At 45.3% G+C, this 25560-nt stretch overlaps 14 non-coding genes across 14 annotated transcripts; 4 read left to right on the forward strand and 10 right to left on the reverse strand.

Moving 5' to 3' along the window:
* Positions 1 to 430: 430 nt before the first annotated feature.
* On the reverse strand, positions 431 to 594 carry LOC135047968 (U1 spliceosomal RNA). Its single transcript, XR_010239930.1, has one exon. It is a non-coding gene; the product is annotated as a U1 spliceosomal RNA (small nuclear RNA).
* A 152-nt stretch (positions 595 to 746) lies between these two features.
* Positions 747 to 910, reverse strand: LOC135047952 (U1 spliceosomal RNA). Its single transcript, XR_010239916.1, has one exon. It is a non-coding gene; the product is annotated as a U1 spliceosomal RNA (small nuclear RNA).
* A 671-nt stretch (positions 911 to 1581) lies between these two features.
* Positions 1582 to 1744, reverse strand: LOC135047963 (U1 spliceosomal RNA). Its single transcript, XR_010239925.1, has one exon. It is a non-coding gene; the product is annotated as a U1 spliceosomal RNA (small nuclear RNA).
* Positions 1745 to 1896: 152 nt separating this feature from the next.
* LOC135047987 (U1 spliceosomal RNA) lies at positions 1897 to 2060 on the reverse strand. The gene has a single exon (XR_010239942.1). It is a non-coding gene; the product is annotated as a U1 spliceosomal RNA (small nuclear RNA).
* Positions 2061 to 2675: 615 nt separating this feature from the next.
* On the reverse strand, positions 2676 to 2838 carry LOC135047960 (U1 spliceosomal RNA). The gene has a single exon (XR_010239922.1). It is a non-coding gene; the product is annotated as a U1 spliceosomal RNA (small nuclear RNA).
* A 152-nt stretch (positions 2839 to 2990) lies between these two features.
* On the reverse strand, positions 2991 to 3154 carry LOC135048045 (U1 spliceosomal RNA). The gene has a single exon (XR_010239999.1). It is a non-coding gene; the product is annotated as a U1 spliceosomal RNA (small nuclear RNA).
* Positions 3155 to 3825: 671 nt separating this feature from the next.
* LOC135047966 (U1 spliceosomal RNA) lies at positions 3826 to 3988 on the reverse strand. The gene has a single exon (XR_010239928.1). It is a non-coding gene; the product is annotated as a U1 spliceosomal RNA (small nuclear RNA).
* A 152-nt stretch (positions 3989 to 4140) lies between these two features.
* On the reverse strand, positions 4141 to 4304 carry LOC135048017 (U1 spliceosomal RNA). The gene has a single exon (XR_010239971.1). It is a non-coding gene; the product is annotated as a U1 spliceosomal RNA (small nuclear RNA).
* Positions 4305 to 4975: 671 nt separating this feature from the next.
* Positions 4976 to 5138, reverse strand: LOC135047977 (U1 spliceosomal RNA). The gene has a single exon (XR_010239937.1). It is a non-coding gene; the product is annotated as a U1 spliceosomal RNA (small nuclear RNA).
* A 144-nt stretch (positions 5139 to 5282) lies between these two features.
* LOC135047989 (U5 spliceosomal RNA) lies at positions 5283 to 5398 on the forward strand. The gene has a single exon (XR_010239944.1). It is a non-coding gene; the product is annotated as a U5 spliceosomal RNA (small nuclear RNA).
* Positions 5399 to 5668: 270 nt separating this feature from the next.
* LOC135047992 (U5 spliceosomal RNA) lies at positions 5669 to 5784 on the forward strand. The gene has a single exon (XR_010239947.1). It is a non-coding gene; the product is annotated as a U5 spliceosomal RNA (small nuclear RNA).
* A 286-nt stretch (positions 5785 to 6070) lies between these two features.
* LOC135047988 (U5 spliceosomal RNA) lies at positions 6071 to 6186 on the forward strand. Its single transcript, XR_010239943.1, has one exon. It is a non-coding gene; the product is annotated as a U5 spliceosomal RNA (small nuclear RNA).
* Positions 6187 to 6460: 274 nt separating this feature from the next.
* Positions 6461 to 6576, forward strand: LOC135047997 (U5 spliceosomal RNA). The gene has a single exon (XR_010239951.1). It is a non-coding gene; the product is annotated as a U5 spliceosomal RNA (small nuclear RNA).
* Positions 6577 to 11939: 5363 nt separating this feature from the next.
* On the reverse strand, positions 11940 to 12013 carry TRNAN-AUU (transfer RNA asparagine (anticodon AUU)). The gene has a single exon. It is a non-coding gene; the product is annotated as a tRNA-Asn (tRNA).
* Positions 12014 to 25560: the final 13547 nt, after the last annotated feature.

Below are 25560 nucleotides of genomic sequence, written 5' to 3' on the forward strand. Positions count from 1 at the left end.
GCATACGGTGATGTCATCCAAGCAGTTGGTCAAAGTTGGCTTCAACCCTCATCTGCATATGAAAAGAGAAAAGGGGCGTGCAGGGCATGGCGGCCTTTTGCGGTGCTTGGATGACCCCTAGTTTGCATTAAACACCTCCACCCTCCTTTGGTGTGGGGCTCATGTTGGCCATGCCCCATCCCCTGAAGCATTCAAGCAGATTTCTTGCAGCAGCTGGGCACTGTAACAGCTCCAGAGCTGCTCTGTAAGGCAAGTAAAAGGGTGTTGGCCCTGCAGCACTACCTGTAGTTTGCATTGTGCGTTGGAAGGCACAAAGTAAGCAGACAGGAGAAGTCAGGAGAGTGCACAAGGGCATAGAAGGCAGGGGCTCAAGAAAAGAGAAGTGGAAACAGACAGCAAACTAGGCTAAAGAGAGACCTGAGACAAAGAGATCTGAATTATACGAGTAGCCGACCAGAGGAAACACAAATTATGCAATCAAGTGTCCCACATTTGGGGAAATCGTAGGAGCAGCACACCCAGAGTGCAATGGGTGAGCCTTGCCCTGGGAGAAGCACCTACATGATCATAGTATCTCACCTGGCAGGTAAGTAGGAGTTGGGCTAGAGCTGGGGAGGGTCGCTGCTCGGGCACCCCCCTGTCAAGTGAAGGAGATCCAACTGAGGCAGCACAAGGGAACTCTCGAAAGAAGAACAAGGCTAGAGGAAGATCTGAGACAAAGAAATCTGACTTTTACCAGAGCTGACCAGAGGAAAGCACAAACACAGTCCCCCACTACCACAAATAATGCAGTTGAGTTTCCCACATTTGGGGAAATCACAGGGGTCAGCATACCCAGAATGCAATGAATGAACCTAACCCTGGGAGAACAATCTTCATGACCATGGTATCTCCTATGCAAAATAAGTATGATTTGGGATAGGGCTGGGGAGGGCCGCTGCTCAGGCACATCTCTGTCAAGTAAAGGAGATTCAACTGAGGCAGCACAAGGGAACTCTCATCTGGGGACAACAACTGCAGGGAGAACACATATTTTCAGATGAACATGGGAGGGCAGAAGGCTGCCTAATACTGAAGCACCCCCAAACAACAAACCAAATGCAACAACTAGTAAAAGCATTCCTGGGAGAAGGTCTGCAGAAGACGGATTTGCATACGGTGATGTCATCCAAGCAGTGGGCCAAAGTTGGCTGGAACCCTCATCTGCATATGAAAAGAGAAAAGGGTTATGCAGGGCATGGCGGCCTTTTGCGGTGCTTGGATGACCCCTAGTTCGCATTAAACACCTCCATTCTCCTTCGGTGTGGGGCTCATGTTGGCTATGCCCCAGCCCCTGAAGTATTCAAGCTGATTTCTTGCAGCAGCTGGGCACTGTAACAGCTCCAGAGCTGCTCTGTAAGGCAAGTAAAAGGATGTGGGCCCTGCAGCACTACCTGTAGTTCGCATTGTGCGTTGGAAGGCACAAAGTAAGCAGACAGGAGAAGTCAGGAGAGTGCACAAGGGCATAGAAGGCAGGGGCTCAAGAAAAGAGAAGTGGAAACAGACAGCAAACTAGGCTGGAGAGAGACCTGAGACAAAGAGATCTGAATTATACGAGAGATGACCAAGGGAAACACAAATTATGCAGTCAAGTTTCCCACATTTGGGGAAATCGCAGGGGCAGCACAACCAGAGTGCAATGGGTGAGCCTTACCCTGGGAGAAGCACCTTCATGATCATAGTATCTCACCTGGCAGGTAAGTAGGAGTTGGGCTAGAGCTGGGGAGGGTCGCTGCTCGGGCACCCCCCTCTCAAGTGAAAGAGATCCAACTGAGGCAGCACAAGGGAACTCTCGAAAGAAGAACAAGGCTAGAGGAAGATCTGATATAAAGAAATCTGATTTTTACCAGAGCTGACCAGAGGAAAGCACAAACACAGTCCCCCACTACCACAAATAATGCAGTCGAGTTTCCCACATTTGGGGAAATCACAGGGGTCAGCATACCCAAAATGCAATGAATGAACCTCACCCTCGGAGAACAATCTTCATGACCATGGTATCTCCTATGCAAAATAAGTATGATTTGGGATAGGGCTGGGGAGGGCCGCTGCTCAGGCACATCTCTGTCAAGTAAAGGAGATTCAACTGAGGCAGCACAAGGGAACTCCCATCTGGGGACAACAACTGCAGGGAGAACACATATTTTCAGATGAACATGGGAGGGCAGAAGGCTGCCTAATACTGAAGCACCCCCAAACAACAAACCAAATGCAACAACTAGTACAAGCATTCCTGGGGGAAGTTCTGCAGAAGACGGATTTGCATACGGTGATGTCATCCAAGCAGTGGGCCAAAGTTGGCTGGAACCCTCATCTGCATATGAAAAGAGAAAAGGGGTATGCAGGGCATGGCGGCCTTTTGCGGCGCTTGGATGACCCTTAGTTCGCATTAAACATCCCCACCCTCCTTCGGTGTGGGGCTCATGTTTGCTATGCCCCAGCCCCTGAAGCATTCAAGCTGATTTCTTGCAGCAGCTGGGCACTGTAACAGCTCCAGAGCTGCTCTGTACGGCAAGTAAAAGGGTGTGGGCCCTGCAGCACTACCTGTAGTTTGCATTGTGCATTGGAAGGCACTTAAGAAAAGAGAAGTGGAAACAGACAGCAAACTAGGCTGGAGAGAGACCTGAGACAAAGAGATCTGAATTATACGAGAGCCGACCAGGGGAAACACAAATTATGCAGTCAAGTTTCCCACATTTGGGGAAATCGCAGGAGCAGCACACCCAGAGTGCAATGGGTGAGCCTTGCCCTGGGAGAAGCACCTACGTGATCATAGTATCTCACCTGGCAGGTAAGTAGGAGTTGGGCTAGAGCTGGGGAGGGTCGCTGCTCGGGTACCCCCCTGTCAAGTGAAGGAGATCCAACTGAGGCAGCACAAGGGAATTCTCGAAAGAAGAACAAGGCTAGAGGAAGATCTGAAACAAAGAAATCTGACTTTTACCAGAGCTGACCAGAGGAAAACACAAACACAGTCCCCCACTACCACAAATAATGCTGTCGAGTTTCCCACATTTGGGGAAATCACAGGGGTCAGCATACCCAGAATGCAATAAATGAACCTCACACTGGGAGAATAATCTTCATGACCATGGTCTCTCCTATGCAAAATAAGTATGATTTGGGATAGGGCTGGGGAGGGCCGCTGCTCAGGCACATCTCTTTCAAGTAAAGGAGATTCAACTGAGGCAGCACAAGGGAACTCTCATCTGGGGACAACAACTGCAGGGAGAACACATATTTTCAGATGAACATGGGAGGGCAGAAGGCTGCCTAATACTGAAGCACCCCCAAACAACAAACCAAATGCAACAACTAGTGCAAGCATTCCTGGGGGAAGGCCTGCAGCAGATGGATTTGCATATGGTGATGCCATCCAAGCAGTGGGTCAAAGTTGGCTTCAACCCTCGTCTGCATATGAAAAGAGAAAAGGGGCGTGCAGGGCATGGCGGCCTTTTGCGGCGCTTGGATGACCCCTAGTTCGCATTACACACCTCCACCCTCCTTCGGTGTGGGGCTCATGTTGGCTATGCCCCAGCCCCTGAAGCATTCAAGCTGATTTCTTGCAGCAGCTGGGCACTGTAACTGCTCCAGAGCTGCTCTGTAAGGCAAGTAAAAGGGTGTGGGCCCTGCAGCACTACCTGTAGTTTGCATTGTGCGTTGGAAGGCACGAAGTAAGCAGACGGGAGAAGTCAGGATAGTGCGCAAGGGCATAGAAGGGAGCGGCTCAAGAAAAGAGAAGTGGAAACAGACAGCAAACTAGGCTGGAGAGAGACCTGAGACAAAGAGATCTGAATTATACGAGAGATGACCAAGGGAAACACAAATTATGCAGTCAAGTTTCCCACATTTGGGGAAATCGCAGGGGCAGCACAACCAGAGTGCAATGGGTGAGCCTTGCCCTGGGAGAAGCACCTTCATGATCATAGTATCTCACCTGGCAGGTAAGTAGGAGTTGGGCTAGAGCTGGGGAGGGTCGCTGCTCGGGCACCCCCCTCTCAAGTGAAAGAGATCCAACTGAGGCAGCACAAGGGAACTCTCGAAAGAAGAACAAGGCTAGAGGAAGATCTGATATAAAGAAATCTGATTTTTACCAGAGCTGACCAGAGGAAAGCACAAACACAGTCCCCCACTACCACAAATAATGCAGTCGAGTTTCCCACATTTGGGGAAATCACAGGGGTCAGCATACCCAGAATGCAATGAATGAACCTCACCCTGGGAGAACAATCTTCATGACCATGGTATCGCCTATGCAAAATAAGTATGATTTGGGATAGGGCTGGGGAGGGCCGCTGCTCAGGCACATCTCTGTCAAGTAAAGGAGATTCAACTGAGGCAGCACAAGGGAACTCTCATCTGGGGACAACAACTGCAGGGAGAACACATATTTTCAGATGAACATGGGAGGGCAGAAGGCTGCCTAATACTGAAGCACCCCCAAACAACAAACCAAATGCAACAACTAGTGCAAGCATTCCTGGGGGAAGGCCTGCAGCAGATGGATTTGCATATGGTGATGTCATCCAAACAGTGGGTCAAAGTTGGCTTCAACCCTCGTCTGCATATGAAAAGAGACAAGGGGCGTGCAGGGCATGGCGGCCTTTTGCGGCGCTTGGATGACCCCTAGTTCGCATTACACACCTCCACCCTCCTTCGGTGTGGGGCTCATGTTGGCTATGCCCCAGCCCCTGAAGCATTCAAGCTGATTTCTTGCAGCAGCTGGGCACTGTAACTGCTCCAGAGACGCTCTGTAAGGCAAGTAAAAGGGTGTGGGCCCTGCAGCACTACCTGTAGTTTGCATTGTGCGTTGGAAGGCACGAAGTAAGCAGACGGGAGAAGTCAGGATAGTGCGCAAGGGCATAGAAGGGAGCGGCTCAAGAAAAGAGAAGTGGAAACAGACAGCAAACTAGGCTGGAGAGAGACCTGAGACAAAGAGATCTGAATTATACGAGAGCCGACCAGGGGAAACACAAATTATGCAGTCAAGTTTCCCACATTTGGGGAAAACGCAGAAGCAGCACACCCAGAGTGCAATGGGTGAGCCTTGCCCTGGGAGAAGCACCTTCATGATCATAGTATCTCACCTGGCAGGTAAGTAGGAGTTGGGCTAGAGCTGGGGAGGGTCGCTGCTCGAGCATCCCCCTGTCAAGTAAAGGAGATTCAACTGAGGCAGCACAAGGGAACTCTCATCTGGGGACAACAACTGCAGGGAGAACACATATTTTCAGATAAAAATCTTGGTCATGCTCTGGTTTCTCTTCAGAACGAACAAATCTTTCGCCTTTTACTAAAGATTTCCGTGGAGAGGAGCAAAACCGAGTTTTATCTCAATTTTTGCATGCCTCATCTTTTTGGGGTTTCTTTTATCGGTTTAAAGATAGAATGAGTGTGCTTTAATGTAAGCTCATTTGCATAGAAATGACAGTAAATGTTTGTTTCTTTTCAAACAGAACTTTCTTGACCATGCTACTTGCTTGAAAGATCTGGGAGCACATGGAATACAGTACAAACCATGCTTATAGCAAGGAGAAGACAGGTGAGAAATCTGCTTTCTTTCAAATTGGGCGCTCACTTTGATCTGAATGAGGACTGCTGGCACGGCACTCAGGCGACAGGTGGAATCTTGGTCATGCTCTGGTTTCTCTGCAGAACGAACAAATCTTTCGCCTTTTACTAAAGATTTCCGTGGAGAGGAGCAAAACTGAGTTTTATCTCAATTTTTGCATGCCCCATATTATTGGGGTTTCTTTTATCGGATTAAAGACAGAACGAGTGTGCTTTCTTGTTAGCTTTAATGTAAGTTTATTTGCATAACAATGACAATAAATGTTTGTTTCTTTTCAAGCAGAACTTTCTTGACCATACTAATTGCTTGAAAGATCTGGGAGCACATGGAAAAGAGTACAAACCATGCTTATAGCAAGGGGAAGCCTGGAGAGAAATCTGCTTTCTTTCTTTCAAATTGGGTGCTCACTTTGAGCTGAATGAGGACTGCTGGCATGGCACTCAGGCAACAGGTGGAATCTTGGTCATGCTCTGGTTTCTCTTCAGAACGAACAAATCTTTCGCCTTTTACTAAAGATTTCCGTGGAGAGGAGCAAAACTGAGTTTTATCTCAATTTTTGCATGCCCCGTCTTATTGGGGTTTCTTTTATCAGTTTAAAGATAGAACGAGTGTGCTTTAATGTAAGCTCATTTGCATAGAAATGACAGTAAATGTTTGTTTCTTTTCAAACAGAACTTTCTTGACTATACTAATTGCTTGAAAGATCTGGGAGCACATGGAAAAGAGTACAAACCATGTTTATAGCAAGGGGAAGCCTGGTGAGAAATCTGTTTTCTTTCTTTCAAATTGGGTGCTCACTTTGAGCTGAATGAGGACTGCTGGCATGGCACTCAGGCGACAGGTAGAATCTTGGTCATGCTGTGGTTTCTCTTCAGAACGAACAAATCTTTCGCCTTTTACTAAAGATTTCCGTGGAGAGGAGCAAAACTGAGTTTTATCTCAATTTTTGCATGCCCCATATTATTGGGGTTTCTTTTATCAGTTTAAAGACAGAACGAGTGGGCTTTCTTGTTAGCTTTAATGTAAGTTTATTTGCATAACAATGACAGTAAATGTTTGTTTCTTTTCAAACAGAACTTTCTTGACCATGCTACTTGCTTGAAAGATCTGGGAGCACATGGAAAACAGTACAAACCATGCAGTATCACAAGAGCCTTTATTTGATCTTTCATGAAGATAGAGCAGAATTGAGGACACGTCAACAATTTCTGCCAAAGGTGGTTCATCTTTCCACATGGTGCCTTTGGCCACTGACACCTTCGTTGAGTCAAAGTCTCTGGCTGTGGTCAGAACTTTGAAAATTTATGTCACCAGAACGGTTCAGATTAGGAAAACAGAGGCTCTGTTTGTCTTGTATGCTCCCAACAGGATTGGGTGTCCTGCTTCCATGCAGACCATTATGCGCTGAATCTGTGGTAAGATTCAGCATGCTCATTCCACGGCAGGATTGCCGTTACTGAATTAGGTGAAGACCCATTCTACTAGAAAGGTGGGTTCATCCTGGGCAGCTGGTCGGGGAGTCTCAGCATTGCAACTTTGCCGAGCAGCTATTTAGTAAACACTTTTGCTAAGTTTTACAAGTTTGATACCTTGGCTGATGATAACCTCAAGTTGGGTCATTCGGTGCTGCAGAGTCGTACGCACTCTCCCACCCGTTCAAGAGCTTTGGTATAACCCCATGGTTCTTAATGTGACCCCAGCATCCTCTAGGTCGTATGAGAAAATAGGATTTTAATACCTACCGGTAAATCCTTTTCTCTTAGTACGTAGAGGATGCTGGGCACCCGTCCCAGTCCATACTGTGTCTGCAGTTATTACTTGTGGTTATACACATGTTGTGTTACGGTTCTGGTCAGCTTTTTGCTGCAATTGTTCATGCCGTTGGCTTGTGTTCTGTTGAATGCCACGTTCTGTGGCATGCTTAAGGTGTGAGCTGGTAAGATGCTCACCTTAGTTTAACAATAAATCCTTTCCTCGAAATGTCCGTCTCCCTGGGCACAGTTCCTATAACTGGAGTCTGGAGGAGGGGCATAGAGGGAGGAGCCAGTTCACACCCTTTGAAAGTCTTAAAGTGCCCATGTCTCTTGCGGATCCCGTCTATACCCCATGGTTCTTAATGTGACCCCAGCATCCTTTACGGACTAAGAGAAAAGGATGCCCTTGTGTACTATCCTGACTTCTCCTCCCGTCTGCTTACTTTGTGCCTTCCAACGCACAATGCGAACTACAGGTGGTGCTGCAGGGCCCACACCCTTTTACTTGCCTTACAGAGCAGCTCTGGAGCTGTTACAGTGCCCAGCTGCTGCAAGAAATCAGCATGAATGCTTCAGGGGATGGGGCATGGCCAACATGAGCCCCACACCAAAGGAGGGTGGGGGTGTTTAATGCGAACTAGGGGTCATCCAAGCACTGCAAAAGGCCGCCATGCCCTGCATGCCCCTTTTCTCTTTTTATATGCAGATGAGGGTTCCAGCCAACTTTGGCCCACTGCTTGGATGACATCACCGTATGCAAATCCGTCTGCTGCAGACCTTCCCCCAGGAATGCTTGTACTAGTTGTTGGATATGGTTTGATATTTGATGGTGCTTCAGTATTAGGCAGCCTTCCGCCCTCCCATGTTCATCTGAAAAGATGTGGTCTCCCTGCAGTTGTTGTCCCCAGACGAGAGTTCCCTTGTGCTTCCTCAGTTGAATCTCCTTAACTTGACGAGGGAGGGGCTGCCCGAGCTGCCACCCTCCCCAGCCCTATCCCAACTCATACTTATTTTACATATTAGATCTCTTGATCATGAAGATTGTTCTCACACGGTGAGGTTCATCCATTATATTTTAAAATAGGAAGGTACAAATTACATATTTGAATTGCATCTATTTGCTGGATTCAAATGCCCCCCCCCCCCTTCCTTTCTCAATTGTGCCCGTCAGCAGCTATTCTAAGGTTGCTGCCAATGGGTGTGACACATTAATTTCTTCTGTGGGGTACACTGGACTCCACAAGGATTCACATTGGGGTGTAGAGTAGGATCTTGATCTGAGGCACCAACCGGCTCAAAGCTTTTGACTGTTCCCAAGATGCTCAGCGCATCCTCCTCTATAACCCCGCTTCCATGAACAGGGAGCTCAGTTTGTAGTTGGTGCCTTCAGTAGCAGGCCACTTAACAGGGGCCTGCCTCAGGCAGCCTATTCTTAGCTATTAATTTTGACAAGAAAAGAAGAACTTGTTTTATGAGAATCTACAAGGGCTGCAGCAGGCTAGGTCTAATAGACATCTTTACTGCAGCTTCATCACTCCCAGCGGCGCTGTATACTCCCGTGCCCTGGTTGCTGGGTCACTGCAGCGGAGGCTCCGGTTTCTTCCTAAGGTCAGTCACACACACACCGCCCTTCCGGATCACGAGGCCGCTGATTAAGGGGAGCGTGGCCGTAGGGGGTGGGCCGTGTGCGCACTGGGGTGGACACTGATTACTGGGCAGCCGCTCCACTAGCCACCAGGTACAGTTAAGGAGCACAGGTCTGGGGGTTTTTCTCCTATATTAACCCAATTTTGTACTGCCCGCAGCGCATTGTGATAGGTAATAGGGCCTGATTCAGGTTGGATTGCAATCACAATAAGCGATCCAACTGCAAAAATTGCTAAGAGCATACGCATGTGCCTGCATGCGATCGCCTCTGCCTGTCAATCGGGGCAGGGGGGGAGAGTGGGGTCAGCAACACTCCATTTCCAGGTCAGGGATGGAGCAGTGCGGGGGCAAGGCTTCAAAATGGGGTCTGCAATGGAGGAGACACAGGGGGCGTGGTCACAGCGGCTGTATGACATCACATTCAGCCGCTGTGATCACAAAAATGGTGGCGGCTTCCTGCGCGCACATACAGTCTGCACCAGCAGGAGGCTACACCATTGTTTATGATCACGCTGAACTGCAGTGCGACTGCAATTACAGCATGGTAAAAAAGGGAGGTGTCATACTGGGTGGCCATGCCCTGTCACTGTGCAGGAGCCAGCACCGCTTACACACTAGTCCCCGGGTGCAGCCCCCAACCCCCGGGACACCCGGAGCAACAAAATGTAGATTCAGGCCACCAGGCCACGCCCCTACCTATGAAATCATGCCTCCTTTTTACCATTGCGCTGCTTATTTGCACGCACTGCATTACAATCTCCCTCGCCACCTCTCTGGGGGTCACCAGTGATAGTGACACCTCTGCCATGCTTGTAGCAGCTGGTCCTAAGATCTATGCCTCAAGCCCTGAGTGTTTGCCCTTGTGACTTGTTGATCATCATAGCGAAGCAGATGCTTACAGAAAACTGCAGGGGCTTAGATTGAAAATAAAAAAAATTGATGGGTATAAGGTAGAGAGGAGCGGGTTCGGTTCTCCGAGAACCGAATTCCCCACGAACTCCACGTGGTTTACACTGGTCTGAGGCAGGCTCGGTTGTTCCCGCCTGACTCGGAAAACCTGAACAAGGGAAAATGTCATCATCCCGCTGTCGGATTCTCGCGAGATTCGGATATTATATATAGAGCTGCGCGTTGCCGCCATTTTTACTCGTGCATTGAAGAGAGAGCGGAGAGGACGTGGCTATGTTCTCTCAGTGGAAATCTCAATATCAGTGCTCAGTATCAGTGGTTACTTATTGCTGCTCAGTAATACTAGTAGTGTGTCTCTCCTGCTCAGTGTCAGTTCTCAGTAGTATCCTCATCAGTGCTCAGTATCACTGCTCATTGTCTTGTGCTGCATTGTGGTGCTCAGCATACTACAGTACATTACTAATAGTCCAGTGCTGCATCTTGCTGCTCAGTGTCAGTTCTAGTATCCTCATCAGTGCTCACTATCACTGCTCATTGCATTGTGGTGTTCTGTATACTACAGTAATATAGTAACATATAGTAACATAGTTTTTGAGGTTGAATAGAGGCAAATTGCCCATCGTGTTCAACCTGTTTTAAGTTGTGATGATTCTACATACTTGCTGAATAATGTTTTATGACTAGTTAGCTACTATAACTCATGTTACCCCCGGATTAACCATGTTGATATTTTAAGTATTATAACCTTGGATAGCTTTTTCATTCAGAAATGTATCCATTCCTTTTTTAAATCCAATTACAGAGTCCGCCATTACCACCTTCCCTGGCAGGGAATTCCACATCCTGATTGCCCTAACAGTGAAGAACCCTTTCCTCCATTGCATTCTGAACTTTCCTCCAGTCGCAGCGAGTGACCACGTGTTCTTTTAATAAATAATTCCTCTGATAACTCTTTGTTATGTATCTTTACATATTTGAAGATATTAATAATATCTCCTCTTAGGCACCTCTTTTCTAGTGTATACATATTCAGCCTAGTAAGTCTTTCCTTATAGTCCAGTACTTTTAGGCCTTTAATCAATTTAGTCTTCAGGATCTCTCGGACTTCCATGAGCAGCAGAGTAGTGCAATGGAAGGATGCTGGGCCCATAACCCAGAGGTCGATTAATCGAAACTATCCTCTGCTATGTGCATTTTTTTTTTATAATTAAAGTAATCAAAAACTGGGATTGATATTTTGGCTCTTTTATTTTTACTTAAAGTACAATAACTTTTATCATTTTAATTTGTTTTAATAGTATATTATCAGCATTGTTTTCTTTAAAAAATCCACTTAATATTCTTTACCCTATTCCTGAAATGGTAATTGACAAAAACAAACTACATTGTCACCAGAAGAGCAATGCAAAATGTACAAGTGATATATTAAAATCATCTTCCATCTTGAATTTCAATGATGCATTGGGACAACAATTTTGTGAGAAACATCTTCACCCATAAAGAAAGATTTTCTTAATTCCTTATCTGTGTGCTGATTAGATATTACCTTGTTTTCACATTAAACAGACTTCCACATGAGAAAGCAGCAAGGATGCAGTAACGTTTATGTTTCCTGGTGTCAACCTGTATTATTTCAGTAGACATTGAAATGAGGATGCATCTTGCTGCCTTTCCAATGTAGCAAGTTTAATTCAGTAATAGGTGAAAAAACATTCCTACAAAGGTGTTAATAAGAGACTTGGCTTTGTGGACACTTTTCAGAGAGCAAATTTGTTAGCATAAAAATAAAGTCAGAAAATGAAGAGCTGTTTAATCACTCAATTGGACTTTTCTGCCAGCATAATTTTTTTTTCTCTGCAACCCACTGCTAAATTGTGCTTCCTAGCTGTTTTTTATAAAATAACTTAATCAAATCTAACTCTGATTACATCAGAGAAGGCCAGGTACCCTACACCATAAGAGGGGGTTTGAAATTTTGACTTGTCTACTTAAAGATCACCAAAATCTGATCACAAGGTCAATTACATCCCTGGGTGGGATTGAACCACCAATCTTTTGGTTAATAGCCAAACATGCTAACCGATTGCACCACAGAGACACCTCGTAAAAGTATATACTGACAAAGGCTAATAAGCATTCATTTAGAACGTTTCCTAGAAAAACTTTAAAAAGTCAATAATCTGGAGAGTTTTTGTAAGAAACACATTGGTACTTTCCCATGATGAGTGAGTGCTTCAGGATCTCTTGCACTTACATGAGCAGCAGAGTACTGCAACGGAAGCATGCTGGGCCCATAACCCAGAGGTAGGCAGATTGAAACTATCCTCTGCTATATGCATTGTTTTTTGTTAATTAAAGTAATCCAAAACTGGGATTGATATTTTGGCTCTTTTATTTTTACTTAAAGTACAATAACTTTTACCATTTTAATTTGTTTTAATAGTATATTGACAGTATTGTTTTCTTTAAAAAATCCACTTAATTTTCTTTACCCTATTATTAAAATGGTAATGGACAAAAACAAACTACATTGTCACCAGAAGAGCAGTACAAAATGTACAAGTGATATATTAAAATCATCTTTCCAGCTTGAATTTCAATGATGCTTTGGTGCAACAATTTTGTGAGAAACATCTTCACCCATAAAGAAAGATTTTCTTAATTCCTTACCTGTGTGCTGATTAGATATCACCTTGTTTTCACATTAAACAGACTTCCCCATGAGGAAGCAGCAAGGATGCAGTGACGTTTATGTTTCCTGGTGTCAACCTGTATTATTTCAGTAGACATTGAAATGAGGATGCATCTTGCTGCCTTTCCAATGAAGCAAGTTTAATTCAGTAATAGGTGAAAAACCATCCCTACAAAGGTGTTAATCAGAGACTTGGCTTTGTGGACACTTTTCAGAGAGCAAATTTGTTAGCATAAACATAAAATCAGAAAATGAAGAGCTGTTTCGTCACTAAATTGGACTTTTCTGCCAGCATAATTTTTTTTCTCTGCAACCCACTGCTAAATTGTGCTTCCTAGCTGTTTTTTTATAAAATCACTTAATCAAATCTAACTCTGATTACATCAGAGAAGGCCAGGTACCCTACACCATAAGAGGGGGTTTGAATTTTTGACTTGTCTATTTAAAGATCACCAAAATCTGATTACAAGGTCAATTACATCCCTGGGTGGGATTGAACCACCAACCTTTTGGTTAATAGCCAAACATGCTAACCGATTGCGCCACATAGACACCTTGCAAAAGTAGATACTGACAAAGGCTAATAAGCATTTATCTAGAACGTTTCCTAGAAAAACTTTAAAAAGTCAATAATCTGGAGAATTTTTGTAAGAAACACATTGGTACTTTCCCATGATGAGTGAGTGCTTCAGGATCTCTTTCACTTACATGGGCTATTAACCAAAAGGTTGGTGGTTCAATACCACCCAGGGATGTAATTGACCTTGTGATCAGATTTTGGTGATCTTTAAGTAGACAAGTCAAAATTTCAAACCCCCTCTTATGGTGTAGGGTACCTGGCCTTCTCTGACGTAATCAGAGTTAGATTTAATTAAGTGATTTTATAAAAAACAGCTAGGAAGCACAATTTAGCAGTGGGTTGCAGAGAAAAAAATAACATTTTAAACCTACCGGTAAATTTTTTTTCTCGTAGTCCGTAGAGGATGATGGGGACTCCGTAAGGACCATGGGGGATAGACGGGCTCCGCAGCAGACATGGGCACTTTAAGAAAGACTTTAGATCTGGGTGTGCACTGGCTCCTCCCTCTATGCCCCTCCTCCATACCTCAGTTAGAGAAACTGTGCCCAGAGGAGACGGACAGTACGAGGAAATGATTTTTGTTAATCCAAGGTCAAGATTCATACCAGCCACACCAATCACACCGTATAACTTGTGATATACAACCCAGTTAACAGTATGAAAACAACATAGCATCAGTCCAAGACCGATGAAAACTAACATATAACCCTTATGTAAGCAATAACTATATACAAGTCTTGCAGAAGTAGTCCGCACTTGGGACGGGCACCCAGCATCCTCTACGGACTACGAGAAAAAGATTTACCGGTAGGTTTAAAATCTTATTTTCTCTTACGTCCTAGAGGATGCTGGGGACTCCGTAAGGACCATGGGGATTATACCAAAGCTCCCAAACGGGCTCCTGCGGATGACTCTGCAGCACCGATTGAGCAAACAGGAGGTCCTCCTCAGCCAGGGTATCAAACTTATAGAACTTTGCAAAGGTGTTTGAACCCGACCAAGTAGCAGCTCGGCACAGCTGTAGTGCCGAGACCCCTCGGGCAGCTGCCCAAGAAGAGCCCACCTTCCTAGTGGAATGGGCCTTGACTGAATTAGGCAACGGCAATCCCGCCATAGAATGCGCCTGCTGAATCGTGTTACAGATCCAGAGAGCAATAGTCTGATTTGAAGCAGGGGTGCCAATCTTGTTGGCTGCATACAGGACAAACAGTGCTTCTGTTTTTCTGACTCTAGCCGTTCTGGCCACGTAAATTTTCAAAGCCCTGACCACATCAAGGGACTCGGAATCCTCCAAGTCACGCGTAGCCACAGGCACCACAATAGGTTGGTTCATATGAAAGGATGAGTCCACTTTTAGCAGGAATTGAGGACGGGTCTGCAATTCCGCTCTATCCATATGGAAAACCAGATAGGGGATTTTATGTGATAAAGCTGCTAATTCCGACACTCACCTAGCGGAAGCCAAGGCTAATAACATGACCACCTTCCAAGTGAGATATTTAAACTCCACCATTTTAAGTGGTTCAAACCATAACCTTAACACCACGTTAAGGTCCCAAGGGACCACCGGAGGTACAAAAGGAGGCTGAATATGCAGTACTCCCTTCACAAAAGTTTGTACTTACTTCAGGAAGAGAGGCCAATTCCTTTTGAAAGAAAATGGATAAGGCCAAAATCTGAACCTTAATAGAGCCTTATTTTAGGCCCAAATTCACTCCAGTTTGTAGGAAGTGAAGGAAGTGGCCCAGGTGGAATTCTTACGTATGAGCATTCCTGGCCTCACACAAAGAAACATATTTTCGCCATATACAGTGATAATGTTTAGATGTCACGTCCTTCCTAGCCTTTATTAGCGTAGGAATGACCTCATCTGGAATACCCTTTTCCGCTAGGATCCGGCGTTCAACCGCCATGCCGTCAAACGCAGCCGCGGTAAGTCTTGGAACAGACAGGGCCCCTGTTGCAACAGGTCCTGTCTTAGAGGAAGTGGCCACGGATCTTCTGTGAGCATTTCCTGCAGATCTGGATACCAGGTCCTTCGCGGCCAATCTGGAACAATGAGAATTGTTCTTACTCCTCTTTTTCTTACTATTATCAACACCTTGGGTATGAGAGGTAGAGGAGGAAATACATAGACCGACCGGAACACCCACGGTGTCACTAGGGCGTCTACAGCTACTGCCCGAGGGTCTCTTTACCTGGTGCAATACCTCTGTAGCTTTTTGTTGAGGCGGGACGCCATCATGTCTATCTGGAACAGTCCCCACCGACTTGCAATCTGTGCGAAGACTTCCTGATGGAGTCCCCACTCTCCTGGATGTAGGTCGTGTCTGCTGAGGAAGTCTGCATCCCAGTTGTCCACTCCCGGAATGAACACTGCTGACAGTGCGCTTTGATAAAGCTAAATATTTATCTTATTTAAAACCCTTTGTGAGGTCTAAGAACACTGTACGCTATTTGCGTATGGAGTACCGTAAGGGTACGCTCGTTGCGTAACAATCGCTTAGCCGTGGTCGAGACGCTCAAGCGTCACGTTCGCTCACGGCCAAGAGATCACAGGCAGGCACGCTATTGGCTGCTGACTAACGTAATGGTTCGCTATAGCGTAACGGACGCTGTATCGGGAGCGGGCTGCTCGAGCGATACAGACGCTCATGAGAATACGCTGTTGGTATCGGGCACACTTATAGGTGAGCGACTACCGTAATGCTACGCTATCAGCGTAGCGGACGCTCGAGACCACGAGGAGATCACGAGCGGCGCCGACGCTCACAATGTTAAACCTTTATGTCTAAACCACAAACAATGTAATTTGCTGTAAAACCTTAGTGTAGAGATAGGGTGTAAATGCAACACTGTATAACCTTATTAACTCAAAAGCTGTTCGAGCGTCACCGACGCTCTGAGAATACTTAACACTATAAGAAATACACAAATACCGTGCTTAGGGTCCAACGCCTAATATATATATTATGAATGTTATACTTGCAAAAGAATTAATACAATACAAGTCATACACTACAATATAACATAGACTAACTAACCAGGTAACTACACAGTAAATACAATACAAGTACGTTTAAGAGAAAATGAGAGAAAGAGAAGAGAGAGAGAGAAAGATATGGCCCATAATAACAAGAAAAGACAATATGATTACGGAGAAAACTTACGCACAAAGGAAACGATCGCATGCGCCTCTGGACATCCAGCTCCCGATTTTCAGCAATGATAACCGATGAAGAGTGAGTGCTGGATGTGATCGGCCTGTCTATTTATGCCCCACACACAATACAATTCAATGGTCCCTACAATCTCATTGTTCATTGGACACAGGAATTCGTCTTCGCATTATAACAAAAGGTCATAGGTTGATTCATACAGGTGGGCTGTGACTATTTCCAACAGCTCAGGTGGGAGGGAAACTGGGTTTCCCGCCGCATGGATAAGTAAGTGCAAATACAGTAAATGTTCATAAACTTCTTATGTCCATAACTATTCGCACGAGCGATTGATCCGCTTCAAACCAACACCGGAATATTGCTAATTAAATACTCTTCCGATGGATACTAAACACCACTGTATTACTCCTGTCTGACCCTTCGTATCAAACAATGAGGGATCTCTCTGTCCAGGAACATACTACATTAACTAAACTTTCAGAATCTATCAAAGGGACCATAATCTACAAAATGCATTATATGGTGAAAATATGTAACGAAAGAGTCGCCCGCTAGACGCACACAATCTCTACCGTAAATGTGCATACCGTGCGCCTGCGGGTGCCCGCAACAGCGAGTATGCGCACGCACGGGAGAGCGCACGCATGCGCAGCAGGGACACATATGAGGTGCAAATATGGCAGTGTGCATCGTGATATTTTTCTGACTTTGACAGTCCACCCTTTGGCAGTCAACAATAACTGCCACTTCCTAAAACATTTCAAAAAGAGAAAAATATATGTCAGGGGTTAATACATTTACATGGTTGGGTAGGGGAGGAGAGGAGAAGGTAGGAAAAAGGGTATGACCTAGTGAGATAGCAGAAGCATGTGTGTATGAATCCATGTTTGGGGGGTCATGTATCATCGTGCCGTACGTGTTTTAAATCAAGCTTCGAGGTATTGCGAAGTATACATTTGAATTCCTTCTTATCCCGTGGTACGGGTCTGTGGATGGGCTGTCAAACTTTACCGAGCTTTTTTCGGATTTTGGTTGTAACAAAAATGGGGAGCACATTTTAGTTGATGATACATGAATGGGGGAATATGTGATTGCTGATATCTGTGCCTGTATTCCCTATACTATGTGTGTAATTACCTGAAGGTTGTAGAGATGAAGAAAATACATAATTACGGTAAATGCAGTGGTATTCTATGTCAGGTTAATGAACATTCGTCGATTGAGGTCTTGTTTGGTGTCTGTTGAATGCAGTCTTCTTTGTGCTTTTGCCCATAAGGTGCGAGCAAAAAGCTTTGTCAATGTCCATAGATTTACAAAAGTGTTGGGCTAGCGTAATTTTAAAATTTCTAGGGAAACTGGGGATCTATGGCATAGTTCATCAAAAATCTGTGTATAAGGTTGTCAAAACTTCTTCTTTAATCCATCTGTTGTCTGTATATCGGCTCATCAAATTCCTCGTCCAAGTGGGTCTTTTTACCTCAGAGGAAAACGGAAAAACAGGTGAAAGAAACGGACCGTAGAAATCGCATTACAATTCCCTCACTCCTTAAACTCATCACCCTGGTACTTCGTTTGCACTTCGTTAAAGCCTGACCGCATCTAAATATCAAGCCAATCGTTATGATAACACCTAAGATACATAGGAGAAACTTCCCTACATCCGTTATAACTCCTTGAGCCCATTCTCCTAAACCGGAGAACCAATTTCGCGGGTTCAACCATGACACCCAACTAGTCAGCTCATTACTCACAGCAGCAAGGGTGAGATTGTGTCTCCTGCGAAATTCCCACTTCAATTGGAGAATATCGTCCATCTTTTGGTCTATGACCTCGACCGGGTCCTCGGTACTATTCGTTATATATGTGCAGCATTTCACGCCGTACTGCGTTGCCAGTGTGACACAATATTCACCTGTTACTGCTGTGAGATAATTGAGAATCATTCTATGCTGAACTAGTTCTGTTTTATAAGCTTGAAGTTCTCTTCCAGTATACCTAAACGTGTCATTATACATTTCTGTGATATTGTCTAACAAATTTGCGAGCGCAGATATGTATTTATAATTCAACACTCCTCTGGCGGTGCGAGTGAGGTCTAACGCAAGTAGAAACTGAATCCCGGTGGATTCATGGATCATGTCAGAGGCCGGGTGCTCTGTTCTTTCTATCAGGTGCCGTTTAACTACGTGCTCGTAATGGGTGTGAGTATAAGGAGTTTGGGCAACACGGTGTATGTCTTTCATTTTGGCATGTGATACAGTCATTACCTCAGGCAATACTTTTCCAATATAACACAATCCTTCAGAGTTTGGGGCAAGCCACTTATACGCCTTCCTCCCGCATATGAAATATGCATCATCGGGGAGAACATATGGGACGGAGTAGGACATAACCATATTACACATTTTCCATGTGAAATCTCCTAACCCTAATTCTCCCATCTGTCTAGTACACGTATCAGCTTGTACGATATGTGCACAGTATCCTGGTGATACCTCTCCAACTCTCGTAATCCTACTTCCTAGGGTATACCTATACCGGAAAGATTTTCCTCTACTGGCTATGTGGCGTATAAGCTCTGTATCTGTCGGCATTCTATCTGCTCTATATGAAAAGGTCATGGTTTGGTTACTCCATGACACTTCCCAATTTCCCGGCTTTCGGGGATTGGAAATGTTAAAACATATGAGGGATCTATCCACATGATATTGGTGGAGCTTCAAACTAGGAGGACTGGAGATATTAAACCTCCTGTCCACCGGTCTCCCACCACTTAGCTCAAGTACCTCCCCTATCGTTAAAGGAAATGGTACTAGTCCTGATTTGCTATGACCTTGAGGTACTTGAGAGCATACCCAACAATCTGTTTGATTTAACACGCTACCCACTAAGGAGTGATAGTCACTCAAGGGATGCCGGTCCATGTGGATATTAAAACTGGATTGGCATTTCTTAATGCACCCATCCTCGATTACGTTGTCACAGAGCCTACAGATACAGTTTTCTTCAGCTAACAATCCTTCACAATTCCTTCTATTGTCAATGCTATCGGATCGTTTTCTGATACTCGCCTTTGCTTGTTGATTATGTTGTTCTCGGAAAACTACGCCTCCATCTCTGTCATCAGAACCCATTCCAGAACCTCTCTCGACCTCCATGGTACTCTCGCCGGAACAGACTGCTCTGGTCAACATCATGGTCAACAGGAAAATCCGGATCACAGTCTCTTGGGGCAAGTCCATCTTATAGGAGGAAACGAAGAAGAATGAGAAGGGGGGGAAAATAATTTGAGGGAGAGGGGATGGGAAGTTGGAGAAAAACAATAAAAGGGAACAGGGAATCGACAACTGCTTTTGATCTTGTGATTTTCAATGCTCAGGTGCCGCCTCAGTCCTCCTGGAACAGACACTCCAGTGATACAACGTCCTCTACCGTCTGTTCCTTATCACGGGACCTCTCTGGATCAGCAACCTTCTTACAATGGGACGAATGAACCCAAGTCTCTCTCTCGGCAACTTTCAATGCTGTAGTGCTAGTCAATAAGACTTGGTATGGTCCTTCCCATCTGTCAATAAGGCAACCTGAGCGTAGAAAATTTCGTATCATTACATACTCCCCAGGTTCAATGTCATGACAATTACTATCTGGTAAATCAGGAATCACCAACTTCAAATTATTATTTTGATTCCTTAGCTGTTTACTCATATTAACCAGGTACTTTACAGTCACTTCATTGTTACACTTCTAATCATCCTGAGGGTTAATCATAACATGCGGTTGTCGACCAAACAAGATTTCAAAAGGGGACAGATTAAGAGGGGACCTGGGAGTGGTTCTGATGCTGTACAGTACAATGGGTAAAGCTTCTTGCCATGTCAATCCTGTTTCTGCCATAACTTTGCTCAAATTATTTTTAATAGTGCTATTCACTCTTTCCACCTTCGCACTCGCCTGTGGACGGTATGGAGTGTGCAGCTTGCTATCAATTCCCATCAACTTACACATTCCTTGAAAGACATCACCTGTAAAATGGGTACCCCTATCACTTTCGATAATTCTAGGGATACCATATCTACATACAAATTCCTGCACAATTTTCTTAGCAGTAAACATAGCGGTATTTGTGGCCGCCGGGAATGCTTCAACCCAATTTGAGAACACATCTATACAAACAAGTACATATTTCAAATTTCGACAAGGGGGTAATTGAATGAAGTCAATCTGTATTGCCTGGAAAGGACCGCCTGCAGGTGGGATATGAGATGGTTCTGTTGGTATTGCCTTTCCGATATTCTTTCTCAAACAGGTAAGGCATGACATTGCTCTCTTACTTGCATGAGATGAAAATCCTGGGGCGCACCAATATGCTCTTACCAACTTGCACTTTCCTTCCTTGCCCAGATGAGTCAGCCCGTGAGCTGCCTCAGCTAAACATGGAAGATATGCTCTGGGGGCCACCGGTTTACCTTGTCCATCCGTCCAGAGTCCTGAGGACTCCTGGCCATATCCCTTCGCCTTCCAGACTGCCTTTTCCTGTATGGAACACAAATTTTGCATTTCACACAACTTCTGTGTGTTGATGGTATTAAATACCATCAGTTGTGTGGTGTCTGTCTGTCTGGGGGTACCAGCTGCTAACTTAGCTGCTTCGTCTGCTCGGCTGTTACCAAGTGATACTGGGTCCTGGCTATATGTGTGTGCTTTACACTTGATAACAGCCACTCTGTCGGGTTCCTGTATCGCTGTTAGAAGCCTTTTGATGTGAGCTGCATGCGCTACCGGTGTACCAGCTGCCGTCATGAAATTTCTGAGGCGCCATAGGGCTCCGAAATCATGGACTACCCCGAATGCGTATCTAGAGTCGGTGTAGATATTGGCTGATTTGCCCTTAGCCAATTCACATGCTCTGGTTAGGGCGACCAGTTCAGCAACCTGGGCTGAGTGAGGTGGGCCTAGCGGTTCCGCTTCTATGGTGCCTTGGTCATCTACGACTGCGTATCCAGTACACAAGTCTCCCGAGTCTGACTGTCTGTGACAACTACCGTCCGTGTAGAAAGTTAGATCTACATTTTTCAGCGGGTTGTCACTGATGTCAGGCCTTGCGGTAAAATTTTGGGTCAAATATTCCATACAATCATGTGTGTCCTCCTGTGTGTTAAATTCTCCTTCCCCACCACTCTCATCCTCCACCCTTTGTGCCTGTCCAGGCACACCTGGGAGATATGTTGCAGGATTTAATGCACTGCATCTCCTTATGGTGATGTTTACGGGGGCCATTAGTGCCAATTCCCATCTTGTAAACCGCGCTGATGAGACGTGCCTGGTTTGGGCAGAATTTAGCAAGGCTGACACTGCATGTGGTGTATGAATTGTGAGGTTGTGACCTAGCACTACATCTTCGCTTTTCGTTACTAGCAATGCTATCGCAGCGACGCTTCGCAAGCATGTGGGGAGGGATCGCGCTACCGTGTCTAGCTGAGCGCTGTAGTATGCTACTGGCCTGCTGGCATCACCGTGCTTTTGGGTTAAGACGCCTGCCGCGCAACCAGCACTTTCTGTTCCGTACAGCTCAAAGGGTTTCCCATAGTCTGGCATACCTAATGCTGGTGCCTGCGTTAGGCACTGTTTAAGTCTCTCAAATGCCATCTCGGACTCGTCTGTATGCGAAATCCGATCAGGTTTGTTTGAGGAGACCATCTCCTGCAGAGGTAACGCTAGAATGGAAAACCCTGGGATCCAGTTACGGCAATACCCACACATTCCTAAAAATGTTCTGATCTGTTGCTGGGTTTTTGGCAGAGTCATGTCTCTAATTGCTTGAATTCTATCAGTGGTCAGGTGTCTCAGTCCTTGTGTTAGACAGTGTCCCAAATATTTTACCTTAGTTTGGCATAATTGCAACTTGTCTTTGGAAACCTTGTGTCCTGTGTCTGAAAGATGAAACAGGAGCTGTTTCGTATCCTTCAGGGATGCTTCCAATGAATCAGAACACAGTAGTAGATCATCCACGTACTGTATTAATACTGATCCACTCTCTGGTTGGAAAGACTGTAAACAATCATGCAAAGCCTGGGAAAATATACTTGGACTGTCTATGAAACCTTGTGGTAATCGAGTCCATGTGTATTGGACTCCTCTGTATGTGAATGCAAACAAATATTGGCTGTCAGGGTGCAGAGGTACCGAAAAGAAAGCGGAGCAGAGGTCAATAACAGTGAAAAATTTCGCAGTGGGAGGGATTTGCATAAGGATGACAGCTGGATTTGGCACTACGGGGAACTGACTCTCAACTATTTTGTTGATCCCCCTTAGATCCTGCACTAGCCGGTAACCCCTCCCCCCACTCTTTTTCACAGGGAAGATGGGACTATTGGCAGTGCTGGACGTTCTTACCAGAATACCCTGTTGTAGCAAGCGCTCTATTACGGGATACACTCCTAACTCCACCTCTGGCTTCAGAGGGTACTGTGGGATTTTTGGAGCTATCCTACCATCTTTTACTTGTACAACTACTGGAGCTACGTTTGCCATTAATCCAGTGTCCTGTCCATCTTTAGTCCAAAGTGACTCTGGTATCTGGGATGTCATTTCTTCTACTTGGGATGGAGTCCTATTTGTCATAATGGTATGTGACATTAATTTTGATGGGGAGTCTAACATGTCTCGCACTTCCTGAGCGTGATTCTCAGGTATGTCCAAGAATACACCTTCAGGAGTACAATAAATGACGCACCCCATTTTACACAATAAGTCTCTTCCCAGGAGATTAGTCGGTGCCGATGCAGCCAGCAAAAAGGAATGCTTGGTATGTAAAGGCCCTACTGTAATCTCGGCTGGTTTGCTAACAGGGTAATGCTGGACTACTCCCGTTACCCCTATGGCTGGAATTGTCTTACCAGTGGTTCTCATGCCCACTGTCGAATTTATCACTGATTTGGCCGCCCCTGTGTCTACAAGAAAGTTTAATGATTTACCAGCTACATTGATTGCAATTTAAGGTTCACTCCCAAGGCTTGCAATCAATTTTACTGGCTGCAGATTACAGGTATGGCCACACCCCTATTGGGTATGGTGACCTCCCTGAATCCCGCTGGCAGCAACTACTTGTGAAGGGGTTAAATGGGAACTGCCAGGAGTTTGCCAGTCTCTGTTCGGGGAGTATCTTTTTGTTTCTCCTGCATGTGGCTCATAACTCCGTCTCTGCGGACCTTGCTCCCAATGTCGTGTGTCGTGTCGTTGTCTAGGGGGTTGGTAAGATCTTTGCGAATTTTTCGCTCTACAGTCTCGTGCTATGTGTCCCTGTTTATGACAAAAATAACATGTTACCACATTTGACTTACCCACAGGGTTTGGTGATATAAACACAGGCTGTTTTGTGGTCAGGGCCTGTATACTTACTGACATTAACTTATCACCTTGCGACTCCCTGTGTCTGGTGATATTCCGGTCGTGATCAATAGCAGCCTCTCTCAAAGTAGCCACTGACAGACCTCGCCAACATGGTTGCGTGGTCTGTACCCTTGTCTTTAATGCTTCTTTTAAACCATCCATTAGCACAGATACTGCTACTTCTTGATGGTTTGCATTGGTCCTAATGTCCTCTATGCCAGTGTACTTTGCCATTTCTAATAATGCCCGGTGAAAATAATCAGCAGCTGTTTCTGTCTCTTTTTGTTTAATGGAAAAAATTCTATTCCATTTGGCTACAGCTGGGAAATACTCCTTTAACTGTAAATGTATTCTTTTTACGTTATCTTTGTTGTACACATCTGTAAGAGGTACATCCAGATCCAATCCACAGTCAGCTAAAAATTGAGCTGAGTCGACATTGGAGGGTAAACATGCCCTCAGCAATATCTGCCAGTCTTTGTTATTGGGCTCTAAAGTGTTTCCTAGGTCTCTGATGTATTTTTGGCTAGCAACTAAGTCTTTTCTGGGGTCAGGGAATTCAGACACTATGGTCCTTAATTCCATTCTGGAAAATGGGCTATACATGGCAATGTTCCTGATAGGAGTGACTCCTGATGTGTCAGTTTTCCCATTTGGAACAGCTATTACCCTAACAGGATTAAGTCTACTAACATCATTCTGTGTAGATTCTACAGCCTGTGGTGAAATGGTTTCAGCATAGTGTAAGGTGCCGTACTTACCCGTTGATACGACCTCACCTGTCCCTCCGCTAGGGGGCTTTGTTACTAATCTTATGGGCTGGGCCGTGCCTACTGTCGTTTCTGATATAGTGGCTGCTAGAGAGAGCGCCGATATTGTTGCCGATTCGTCCTCTTGATCACACTCCTGGGGAAAGTTCAAAACAGGGTACAACTTGCACGGGTTAATACTTGCATTGGTTAACTTATTAACATTATCCTTAACATTTATACAGTTGCTAAGTGCCTGTTTGTTACCCCCTGATGCGTCATTCTCCGCAACCAATTTCTCTCCTGATATGTATGGTGGCGGCGGGGCCATGGCTATCAGTTTCCTGATAGGGCCAGATCCCGCCGCCAGAGCCAATCCTCTCTGTATTTCACCCTCCTGTTGCCATAGCTGCAAATAATCATAATGTTGGATTCGTCTCTTTGTTGATTTAATGAGACATATCCTCCTCCTTAAATTCATTAACACTTCTGGGCTGAAGCTACCTACTCTTGGGAATTTCTCCCCGTCATGTACTGTCATTCTCTCCCATTCATCACATAAAATTTCTGTATGTAAACCATATTTTTCACACATTACATACCTTGCCGACCCGACTTGTCGGTTTACTGAATCAACCCGAACCGAGGTTGATCGCCCCCTTCCTGAACAGCTGGCCCCCATAATTTGCAGGTGTTGCTTGCTCTACCTCTGACCTTTATCTCAGGGTCTTCAGCGAACCCTTACAAAAAACCAAAATATTAAAAGATAGGTTGACGGTGAAGTTTACCGAGCACCTCACTCACTCGTCCACGCCGACCAATACGCCCACACACTGATATAGTGCTGGCGTACTCGACCCAGGGCCCCTATGAACCTCTATTTACTGGAACATGCGAGAGATATCCGAAGAACACTTACTCTTTCCAGTAACTATTGGTTGTTGGACAATTCCTGAGTGACCAGCGAACTTCCCTTCAGAAAATAAAAAATTACACAAATCACGTCAGAATATACAAATAGTTTTATGACCGGGTTTGTACACAAATGGTACTGGT

The sequence above is a fragment of the Pseudophryne corroboree genome, unplaced genomic scaffold, assembly GCF_028390025.1.
Source record: "Pseudophryne corroboree isolate aPseCor3 unplaced genomic scaffold, aPseCor3.hap2 scaffold_944, whole genome shotgun sequence".
NCBI lineage: Eukaryota > Metazoa > Chordata > Amphibia > Anura > Myobatrachidae > Pseudophryne > Pseudophryne corroboree.